This window comes from Cetorhinus maximus, chromosome 21 (genome assembly GCF_964194155.1).
Source record: "Cetorhinus maximus chromosome 21, sCetMax3.hap1.1, whole genome shotgun sequence".
Classification (NCBI taxonomy): domain Eukaryota; kingdom Metazoa; phylum Chordata; class Chondrichthyes; order Lamniformes; family Cetorhinidae; genus Cetorhinus; species Cetorhinus maximus.
In genome coordinates this window covers 57,993,836-58,005,235 of record NC_135899.1, presented here as the reverse complement: position 1 = coordinate 58,005,235, position 11,400 = coordinate 57,993,836, and positions in this window count along the sequence as shown.

Below are 11,400 nucleotides of genomic sequence, written 5' to 3'. Positions count from 1 at the left end.
TCTGAAAACCTGTTTAAGCCAGGGGTAAACAAGATCTGCTTGGAGCTGCAGCTAGTTAATTAGATAACTGGCTTAAACAGATTTTAGATAAAAATTAGCCCTTAAATTAAATTGACCGTTAAACCTTCCTCACTCACCAAGCTCCAACTTAAGCACTCTAAAGCAGCCCAAAGCAGCACTCCAGTGTCAATGGCCAGAATTTTACGTTCATCGGATGGGCGGGTGGCCGAAGGGCTTTCCCTTGTTGGTTTCTGTGGTATTTGAGTAGTTTGGGGACAAGCTGCAGGGGAGGCCAGTAGACACATACTCAGAACTCCAACACATGTCTTATTGATGGTAATGAGATGGTCCAAGAGGTGCCTCAAGATCTTTTGGGCAAGTCCCATCTGCTGGCATCGGCGCCGCACCTATTTGCTCCTCCTTGCCATGGGCGGTAGGACTCGTGTGCTATTCCAAATGATGGACGCCGAATGTGTCCAAGGGGCCTGTTGGGGGAGGAGGTTGGGACCAGCTGTACTATATTCTGGGGACACATCACTAGTAGTGTGGACAGGAGCTGCTGGAGGCCTCAGATAGGCGACTGTGGTTGGGGTGCGGCGTGCGCATGCAGAGTACATGAGCGATCAGCCCCAATAAATTCTCTTCTCTGTTTTGCAGGTAAAAAGTAACCACAATGCCCGGGAGTGCCTGAGGACTGGAGGTGGGCGGGCCCTCCTCCAGCACCTCACACCCTTCAAGGAGCAGGCCATGGAGCTGGGCAGGAGGCAGGAAGCCAAGGCGGCCGGGGATGGCGAGGCTGGTGTCCAGGGGGCAGGTATTTGAGGTCCACAGTCCAATTTACTCTGTCTGCCCACCATCCAAACCACTGATGGTTGCTGCAATCGTTAATGCTGAAACAATGCTCATTCACAGACTGAGACATTCTGACGTTTGGGTCATACAGGAGGGGCCCTCATCCCCTCGAGGAATTGCGTTTCCACCACCTTCCAAAATCACCTTATCCCATTTGTGACCACTATCACCATGGTCTAACATGCCATTGGATCGCTGCTGCACAGCCAAAGACTTATTCCATTCTAGGACACTTGAGACCTCCTGCACCCTTTCAGCCAGTGCGCCCCTCATTACTTGTCTAAAAGGTCCTCAGCACCTCAGCTGTGAACATCATGACACTCAACTTAGATGAATTCCACCACGTTACTCATCCCTGCGCCAAGGGGAAATGTTGCCTTCTGGCCACCCGGTCTATGCCCCTCCTTACGGAATGAAGGGCAATAATGTGACCTTTCAATCTCCTGTGTTCGGCGGAAAATGTCACAACTGTTTGAGATGTTTCCTCAGCCCCGCAACTATCCAGGCAACAATGTATCAACATCAGGTACCCCTGCACTCTCCCCACTCCTATGGTTCATAACAAGCCATGTGGCATCCATGAGGCCATCTGACCAGCCTGTCTGCATGTGCGTTTAATGGTTGGGGCCCGTCTTGACTCATTTCCACCTCACCAATGTTCTTCTCCTTAGGGTCTTTAAGGGTGAGCAACTTATGAGGCTGGGGGGGAAAGGGATGAAAGGTTGAACTGACTGTACGCTAACTGATGCACTATCCTTATTGTTAATTTCAGCGTCACCACCACAGCGAGCCGCACCTCGAACTCCATGGCCCCCCCTCCACACCTGAGGGCCAACATGTGCAACTTGTGGCACATTATTTCAGCCAGCCAGGCACCAGCACAGACACACACACCTCGGTGGGGACTTTACCATCATCTAATGTCCCGGGTCACAGTGGAGAGGGCGCACCACGATCGCTGGAGGAGATGGTAGTGGCAGAGAGTGCCGATGGCGCCAGCAGCCGGAGGGCTGCAGGGGGCGAGGCACATGCTGAGTCCGGCACTGATGACGTGCCTCTGGAGTTGTCCCCAATGCAGCAGCTGCAGGACAGGCGACAGGAAGTGCGTTTGCATCTGGCAGGGTTGCATGAGGGAGTGGTTCAGTTGCTCTCTGCGACAGAGGAGTCCAGGCAGAGTGCACGTGAAGGTTTGGCCCTCAGTGCAGAGCTTCAGGCTTCCTTCAGTGAGAGATTGGTGACTCTCATTGAGAGGGGCTTTAACCAAATGGATCAAAATATGATTGGGATATGCTCTGAGCTGCAAGCCCTCACAGCGGTACTGGCCATGGGTGGTCATTCCGAATGTGGGAGATGTTGTGGACACCAAGCGCCAGCACTCGGTGCCCATGCATCTGTGGTGAGCAGGGAGGTTGAAAAGGACCTCATGTCGGCACAGCAGTAGCCTGTTGTCGCTGTGAGCTCCTCACAGAGCGTTCCCGATGAGGGCAGCAGCTCCTCCGTCCCTCTGCCAGTCAACGTTTCTTCCGGTGAGGCTGCGACAACTGGGGAGGTGCCAGTTCAGGAACTGGCCACTCCTTCCCAGGCGAGGCCATCACAGGCTCCAAGGGTAAGAGGACACCCGCCAAAGTCATCAAGGCCAATAGGACAGCAGAGTCAGCAGGCTGTCTCACAAACCACTCCAAGCAATGGGGCGGCACGTAAACGTAGCACCCAGAAACATAAGCATAAGGCACCTTAGGCACTCCATGGGTATGTCACTGGTGGTTTTGTGTTGGCCTTAGAATAGGGACCCATTTTTCTGTCATTGTGAAATAATCATGTGTGCTTTAATTTTGGACACAATAAAGTCCACCTTTGTTACCATGGCTGAGAGTCTTTTCATTGTGGTGCTTTTTTTTCTTTTTCACATAATTATCATGATTGCTTGAGTGGGCATTGATGTTTCTGTACTAAGGCCTTATTTGCAGCTGAAAAGGTGAAAGATGTAGCACCTAAGTGCCACGTGTGGGAGTTCCAGGCAATGCTGTTCCTGCTGATCCATGTGTGTGGAGCTAGCTTAAGGTTCTATGGATTAAATTGTCCCGGGTGTCCCTGCCTCCTTGGTGTAAACGCGGGTCGTCGTTGTGCCCCTCATCATCGCCCTGTGCTTCCTCAACCTCTGAGGCACTGTTGTATTCATCATGTGCAGCCTCATCCAGGGCGTTAAGGTCTTCATCGTCAATTCCATCCCCCCTTTCCAGCGCAAGATTGCGGGGCGCAACAGATTACCACTATCAGAGAGACGCGATCTGGGGGGTACTGGAGTGCGCCCCCTGAGCGGCCCAGGCAATGGAAGCGCATCTTGAGAAGACTGATGGCTCTCTCCACCACAGCCCTTATGGTGCCCTGGCTCCTATTGTAGCGCTGCTCAGCTTCTGTCCTTGGACGGCGTAGTGGCGTCATGAGCCACCTTCGCAGGGGATAGCCCTTGGCACCCAGCAGCCAACCATCCAGCCGAGCTGGAGCACTGAAGAGCCCAGGCACCTGGGAGTGTCTGAGGATGTAGGTGTCGTGGGAGCTGCCTGGATACCTTGCACAGACTTGTAGAATCAGCATCCTGTGATCACACACTATCTGCACGTTCATGGAGTGGAAGCCCTTCCTGTTGACGAAGGCACCGGGCTCACCTGCTGGCGCCTTGATGGCCACATGTGTGCAGTCTATTGCACCCTGGACATGGGGGAACCCAACAATGGCCGCAAAGCCTCTGGCTCGCTGTGCCTGACTTGACTGGTCGCAGTGGAAGTGGATGAAGGTGGATACCCGTCTGAACAGAGTGTCTGTAACCTGCTTGACACAAGTGTGGATAGCTGATTAGGAGACACCTCAAAGATCACCCACCGAGCCCTGGAAGGAGCCAGATGCATAGAAGTTGAGGGCAACTGTGAGCTTCAGAGCCGCTGGCATGTGGTGTCCTCCCACACAGTTAAGGGAGATCTCAGGGCCAATCATCTGACAGATATAGTTGACTGTCTCCCTTGAGAGTTGGAGCCTCCTTTGGCACTGCACCTCAGTCATACTGAGGTAGCTGCTTTGCCGCCTGTATACCCTGGCAGCAGGATAGTGGCATCTTCTACGGCCCCTTCCACCTTGGACAACCTCTTGGCCCTGCACCCCTTGTGCCTGCGCCTGGCCTCCCAAAGGTGGCTCCCCTGGAGGCTGATTGTTCAGTCCTGGCCTCCTCCTTATTCTATCCCTCCCTTCCTCCTCAGGGGAGCTGCTTCCAGTAGAGAGGTCAGAACCCATAGCCCCTGGCCAAATGGAGGCCTCTGGAAAGCTGCAAGGCCGAAAAAGAATGCTGTCTGCAGACTGGTTTCAAATTACACAAAAGCCTCTTGGACATCGATGAGAAATACTAACAATCACACAGGTATATTTTAAACACTTTCATCAGTTATAACTTCATGTAAAACATGAACAACCCCTCTGAGTCCACATATCCCGACATTGCCAAAGTTTTCTTCAGTAATCTCCTACCTGCCTGCTCTTTGGGCTTGTGCTCCGACCTGAAGTTCGCACGGGCCCCTCAAAATCGCACACAATTGGCAAGTTAAGGGCCTTAACGAGCCCTTCAATTAATGGCGGGTGAACTGAGCACGCCCGCCCACTGAAATATCGCGATGCCGCGCACTGATGTCAGCACGGTCACGCGACATTAGCGCGCGACATTTTACACGCTGATGTGGGGGCTATGCCACCCGCACGTCAGCCGGAAAATTCTGGCCAATGAAAGGGTGACCCATTGTATGCAGTTAGTTTGTCTGCAGTAGGCATCATTGACTTCCAAAAATCCAGATCGGTATCCTGCAGGATTCTGGCCAGTAGGATATTCGCACTCACTCCCATGTTGACTTTGGCTGTGAGCATGTGTTTGCTGCTTTCCTTTGGTCATATGATGATGATAGTAACAAAATATTCTAACCGTTTGACATCATCTACACATTATGTCATGTTGACAAGTGGAAAGCCTGTTTGTTTCTCAGCTGAAGACCTTTCCACTCTGTACCTTCATCCTAGTCTGCCTTGCCGCTAATCTTGTGTATGTGCTTGTGTTTATGTGGGTCTATGGCACACTCCCTCTTGTTGCTGCCAGTACGCTGCACATACTTCTTGTTTGGCTGCATTTTACCTTTGGTGGCACCCCCAGAACTAGATTTCCTGCAAAGGTGAGCCAATGTCCTTTAACACTGCATAACTCACAAAGATCTGAAGGGTCATACAGACTCAAAACGTTAACTTTATTTCTCTCTCCACAGATGCTGTCAACTCTGTTTCTCTCTCCACAGATGCTAACAGGCCTGCTGAGATTTTCCAGCATTTTCTGTTTCTATTTCAGATTTCCAGCCTCCGCAGTATTTTGCTTATAACTTACAAAGATCTTAGAACACAGGAAAGCTTCGCTGTGGGTGAAGCAGACTGCACTTTGCACACGACTTGCTTGCTTTCTGCATCCTGGCTACCACGCCATACTGGAAGTTGCACCTAAGGCTTGTAGATGCTGTTGTCCAACTACAACGGTATCATAGTTTCTGCCATCTTTTAGCAGTGTGTCAATGTCATGAACTTTCTTTTTCTCCAAAAGATCTTATTGGAAAGCTTCAATTGGCGTTCAAACTATAACCCGTTCCATTATTTGTTCAGACAGCTCAGCTTCTGAGAAATCACAGTCCTTGTCCTTGAATTTATTGATTGATTCTTGAAGCTGTTGTCTGTAAGCCATCAGCTCAAAGCAATGTATTCTAAAGTTTACCTTCACACAAAGCTAATCCTCCAGCATGTTCCACAGGATCCTTCTGATCCTCCTCAGACAAGTCCAAAGTGTTGACTCTGTGCCAGCCTCTAGTTCCCAATGGCTATCTTTATTTACACCACTTGTTTATCCAGTTCTGTGATAGATACATCTAAAAAGAATAGCTCCATCCTTTGTTTAAAAAAACAAAATTCAGTGGGGACAGCTGTGGCCTTGCAATACGTGCTGGAGAACTTGGTGGTCATTTTCCTGATGTTCCTGTCTTTTACAAATGTTGTCGATGTGTAGTTATTTTAAGCTCCTCTATTCCATGGGAGATTCAGCAATGCAGCTGCTGTGTGTGTTTTTTGTCTCTCTTTTTTTGGCTGGTGCCTGGGTTTTTTTTCTGTTTTGCGTGCTTTCTGTCTTTTGTGTGGGAATGGCACCTGAGAATGTCACAATGGCTCTGCAGCCTGTACTGTCCAATTCAAATGGGACTGCCCGAATAAAAATGGACTGCGTGCCTCACCACCAATTCACTACCCCACAAACCACGTACCAATTGCTCTATGAAACACTGTCTTTGGAGGCACTTTGCCTCCTGCAGTCTGCAATGCATATACAGTCTTTGTACAGCATAAAATCTTGCCCGTGGTTTTCTTGTGATCTTCAAACCCTCATCATTTTGTTTTAGATGAACCATTGCTGTTCACCATATTTTTTTAATTCATTCACAGGATGTGGGCTTTGCTGGCGTGACCAGCATTTATTGCCCTTGAGAAGGTGGTGGTGAGCTGCCTTCTTGAACTGCTGCAGTCCATTAGGTGTAAGTACACCCACAGTGCTGTTAGGGAGGGAGTTCCAGGATTTTTACCCAGCGGCAGTGAAGGAACGGCAATATATTTCCAAGTCAGGATGGTGAGTGAGTTGGAGGGGAACTTCCAGGTGATAATGTTCCCAAGTGTGTGCTGCCCTTGTCCTTCTAGATGGTAGTGGTCATGGGTTTGGAAGATGGTGTCGAAGGTGCCTTGGTGAATTCCATCAGTGCATCTTGTAGACGGTACACACTGCTGCCACTGTGCGCCGGTGATGGAGGGAATGAATGTTTGTGGATGTGGTCCCAATCAAGCGGGCTGCTTTGTCCTGGATGGTGTCAAGCTTCTTGAGTGTTGTGGAAGCTGCACTCATCCAGGCAAGTAGGGAGCCCTGATTTGTGCCTTGTGGACAGGCTTTGTGAGTCAGGAGCTGAGTTACTCATCACACTATTCCTAGCCTCTGACCTACCCTTGTAGCCACAGTATTTATATGGCCAGTCCAGTTCAGTTTCTGGTTAATGGTAACCCCCAGTATGTTGATAGTGGGGGTTTCAGTGATGGTAATGCCATTGAACATCAAAGGGCAATGGTTGGGTTATCTCTTGTTGGAGATGGTCATTTTGCCTGATACTTGTGTAGCACAAATGTTACTTGCCAGTTGTCAGCCCAAGCCTGGGTATTGTTCAGGTCTTGCTGCATTTGGACATGGACTGCTTCAGTATCTGAGGAGTCATGAGTACATGGCTTGTTAAGTAAGGTCATAAAACAAAGAAGTCTCATCCTTTTTAAATAGGGGTAAAATAATCAATAAAAGAACTAGAAGGGAAATGAGCTGATTTTTTATTTTAAATAGAGAATTGTTAAGACTGGACGCACTATCTGAAAGAGTGGTGGAAGCTGATTCCCTTGGAACTTTCAAAGGGCAATTGAAATATACTAATTTGCAGGGCTATAGGAAAAAAGTTGGGGAGTGAGACTAAACTAGACAGCTCTCTCATACAGCTGACACAAACATGATGTAGGATTCGAAATAATCAAAAAATCCTGAAATGTGAGAGTTCCAAATGCTTTGGAACAGAGGGATATGGGGGTTGGAGTGAAAAGGAAGAAAAGTACATTCCACTTCAGAAGGCACTGATTACTGCCGGTGGTGCTGTACTCAAACATCCAAAGTTATTCAATAACTGTTGGCTAGGAGGCACAGAGCAGATGATCAACAGGGAGTTATCAGAAAGCATGTCACAACATTTGCCTAACTAGCTGAGCAGGAATGAAAAAACACCTTGTGCTTGAAATATATTGTGACAGGCTAAGGCCATCATTATGGTTTTGTGGAAATTAGTCAAGAATTACTTGTAAAAATTTTGAAAACAGGAGACTGTTTGCATCTATCTGGCTATAACATTACAATGTTTCAAGATGCCATTAAAAATATTAGGCTGAAGTGTAAATGTATTCCTTGTATGATAATAATTCAAGTAAGGACTTTTATTACAATATTACAAATACATTTTTCAAATTCTATAATAATGAGGACATTTTTTGATATATCAAACTTTTCTAACAAGAGCATTTTTAGAAATATATTTTCAAAATTAAACCATCCACAGTGTTTGATTATTTTGTTTATTCTTTTGTGGCACAACAATCTAGTTCTTGAGTTAAGGATGTACTGAATTTTTGTATCATGTATCATTCTTTGAAAATTTCAGATCAACAATTCAACCTACATTTTTTCCTGAGCTGCTGGTAGCTCAGGATTGAAAAAGCCTGGGGATAGTGTCATTAGTTCAAAAGGGGCAGATGCCATTTATGGTATCTTGTGGGTTGGTGCCAGAGAAGTCAGAATTTTAACGTTATATTAGCTAGAGTTGAATTGTTTTATAAATGTAGTGACTTCTTTGTAGTCACTTTCATAACATGAATTGATTGCTCTGATTAATTATCCTTAGAGAAACAGCATTGAAACAGCATTGGGCTTCAAAATTCACCATTGTTCCAGTCACTGTGCCTGCTGCATGCAAGTGTGATGAAAGAAAGTCAAAACCTATATTTATACAGCACCTTTCATGATGTCCCAAATCACTTTATAGCCAATTCAGTACTTTTGATTTGTAGTCACTGGTCTAATGCAGGCAATGCTATCAAATGGCAGAGCAGGCTTGAGGGGTCGAATGGCTTACTAATACATATGCTTGTATGTCATTCTGGATGGATGAGATGAGCAGGGTTTGATGGTCTTTGTCATCCATAATTATCTTGCGAACAGAGGGTGGAGACGTGGCTGGAGGTTCTGTTTATTTTGTTGCTAGTGGAAGTTTACTGTGAGCAGACTTTGTGGGGTGAAATTGCCAAGGCAGGATTTTATATTAGGCTCATAGTGAATCAGTAACCTGTTTTACACTGCAGATGATTCTCAAAAGAGTCTTTTCCATTGAATTAAAACTTGTCCTTTTGTCTACTTACCTATTGTCCCATTCCATCTCAGTGCTTCCATGAGCTTTTTGAGGTAGTAAATTATTGTGATAAAGTGGTGTTGCATAATAGATATTGAAAACATATTGTAGTGAAAAACAGCAATTAGCAGGGTCTTCAGACTTGCAAATCAAGAAAACACAGATACAATTGTGAACCGTTCAGTCTTTGTCCTCTGGCCTCTTAAAATTTGTTTTGCACAAAGGTGCCTGAGGGCACCAATGCTTCTCACTGACAGTGAAGATCTATGTTGTTCAATTATTCCACTTTGTTGCACAGGAGTCATCTGATCTTTCTACCCTGTGAGATTACTGATAAAATAGAATCCAAATACACCCTTTCTATGAAATAATCATATTAAATAATATCATGCACCCAGGCAGGAGAAAGTCTTTTACTTCTCCTACAGAAAGGAAAAGAGCTTGTGCAGTGTATCTGGGTTGCAAGAATTGAATCATTCCCCCAGATACAGTGCAATGTGCAGAACACACAGTGTCATGAATAACTAATGGGACATTTCCCTATCAAATTAACAATATTGCATGATGCTGTTAAAGTAAAATTTGTACTCTCTGGTTTGTTTAATAGTCGCAGTGGGATCACCTACAGGACACACACAAATTAACATTGCATTGTACCATTGCTGCTCTTAATATTAATGACCCATGCTGCATATATTGGACAACATTTGTAACCTGATGCCAGCAATGGGCATTATCATTTTACTAACACTTTTCTGTGATTGTCTGGTGATGTGATTGATGAATCTTAAAATGGGACAAAATATCATGCATGATTGAAAGAGAAGGTTAAATGGGGGAGGGAGTGGGGAGGGGGGGTGGTGGAGTGGAATAAGAGGCCCAGAAATAGGGGAAGCACCAAGGCCCATGATTTCTCTCCCTGGCTCTGGTTGAGAGCCAACCACATTTCTGCAGGTGTGGATTCACATGTAGGACAGGGCAGGTGAGTATGGCAGATTTCCTTCCCTAAAGAGCAGTGAACAGATGAGTTTTTGCAACAAGTGATGCTAGTTGATACAGTTACCATGACTGACACTAGCTTTCAATTCCAGGTTTTATTAATCAAATTTAAATTCCACTAGCTGTTATGCCAGATTTGAACCCATATCCCCAGAGCATTAGCTTTGGTCTCTCAATTACTAGCCCAATAACATTAGCACTATGCCACCATCTCCCCAATCCTCACAATGTAACCTCATAGGATTTGCAATGCTTCAAAATTAACAACAATTTGCCTTTGTAAAGTGCCTTTATTGTAGAAAAAATGGCCCAAGCCACTTTGCAGACATGTGAGGAAAACAAGCTGAGCTTGGAGACATTAGAAGCTTAGTCAAAAAGGGGCTTTAAAATGGATGACAATGAATGAAAGGGAGGACGAAATACATAAAGATTTAGAGCAGAAATTCCAAAGCATAGGGCCTAGGCAGCTGAAAGCACAGGTACCAAAGATGGGCCCATGAGAAGGGGATTTAAAAAGATCTAGAGTTAGAAGATAGAAGAATTTGGGAGAGAATTTTAGGGTGAGAGGAGGTTACAGGGAGAGGGAGGGGTGGGGGGCAATGAAGGTCTTGAAAATTTAATATCTATAGGATTGGGGGACTGGGAGCCATCATAGATTTGGGAGGCCAGGCAGGTGAGCAGCACAGTTTTGGATGAGTTGAACATGGCAAAAGATCAAAGATAGGAAGCTGGACGAGAGCGTGGAATAATTGAATCTGGAGGTGGCAAAAACATGGATGAGGGTTTGAGTGACAGATGGGCCCAGTTAGGATGGAGACAAGCGATGATACTGTTGTGAAAGTAGGAAATCTTTGTGACAGAGGCAATTACTTGATTGGAATAGGATAGAAATGTCTGCTTAGGAAGGAGAATGGAGTCAGTGGCAAGGGAGTTGTGGCAGAGAATGGAAGGTAGTGAAGCTACAAAGTTTATGGCAGGGACTAAAGGTGATGGCTTTAGTCTTTCCAATGATTAGCTGAAGGAAATTGTGGCTCAGACCAAAAGTGGGTGTTGGGCAAGCAGCCTGCCCTCACAGGGACAGTGGAAGGGTTAAGAAAGGTGGTGGAGGGGTAAGCTCTACATCAAAATTCATGAATGGCGACATATAGATATATTGAGATTGCAGTTATACTGAAAGAAATTTAGTACCGATTAACTTTCCAGTTGCTAATCTATAGTAAAAATCTGAGCACCAGTTCAATATGTTTCAGCTCAGCTTTGAGTTGTGAAGTACGAATAAGCAAAAGCATAAGTTTTCGTTCAGGTTGCTTTCATTAGGTTTTTCTGCTGCCTTCCTTTTCTTGATGCATCAAGTTTAAAACACAACTCATGCATCTACCTTTTTGCACATTAAAAAGTCACAAAAATACTGTGCCATAGGTCGTCCAAGGTTCACTCAGGCTTTTTTCATCTCCTTCCTACCTTGGAATCAGAAATCTGTCCATTTGTTTTCAATCTCCATCCTTATAGA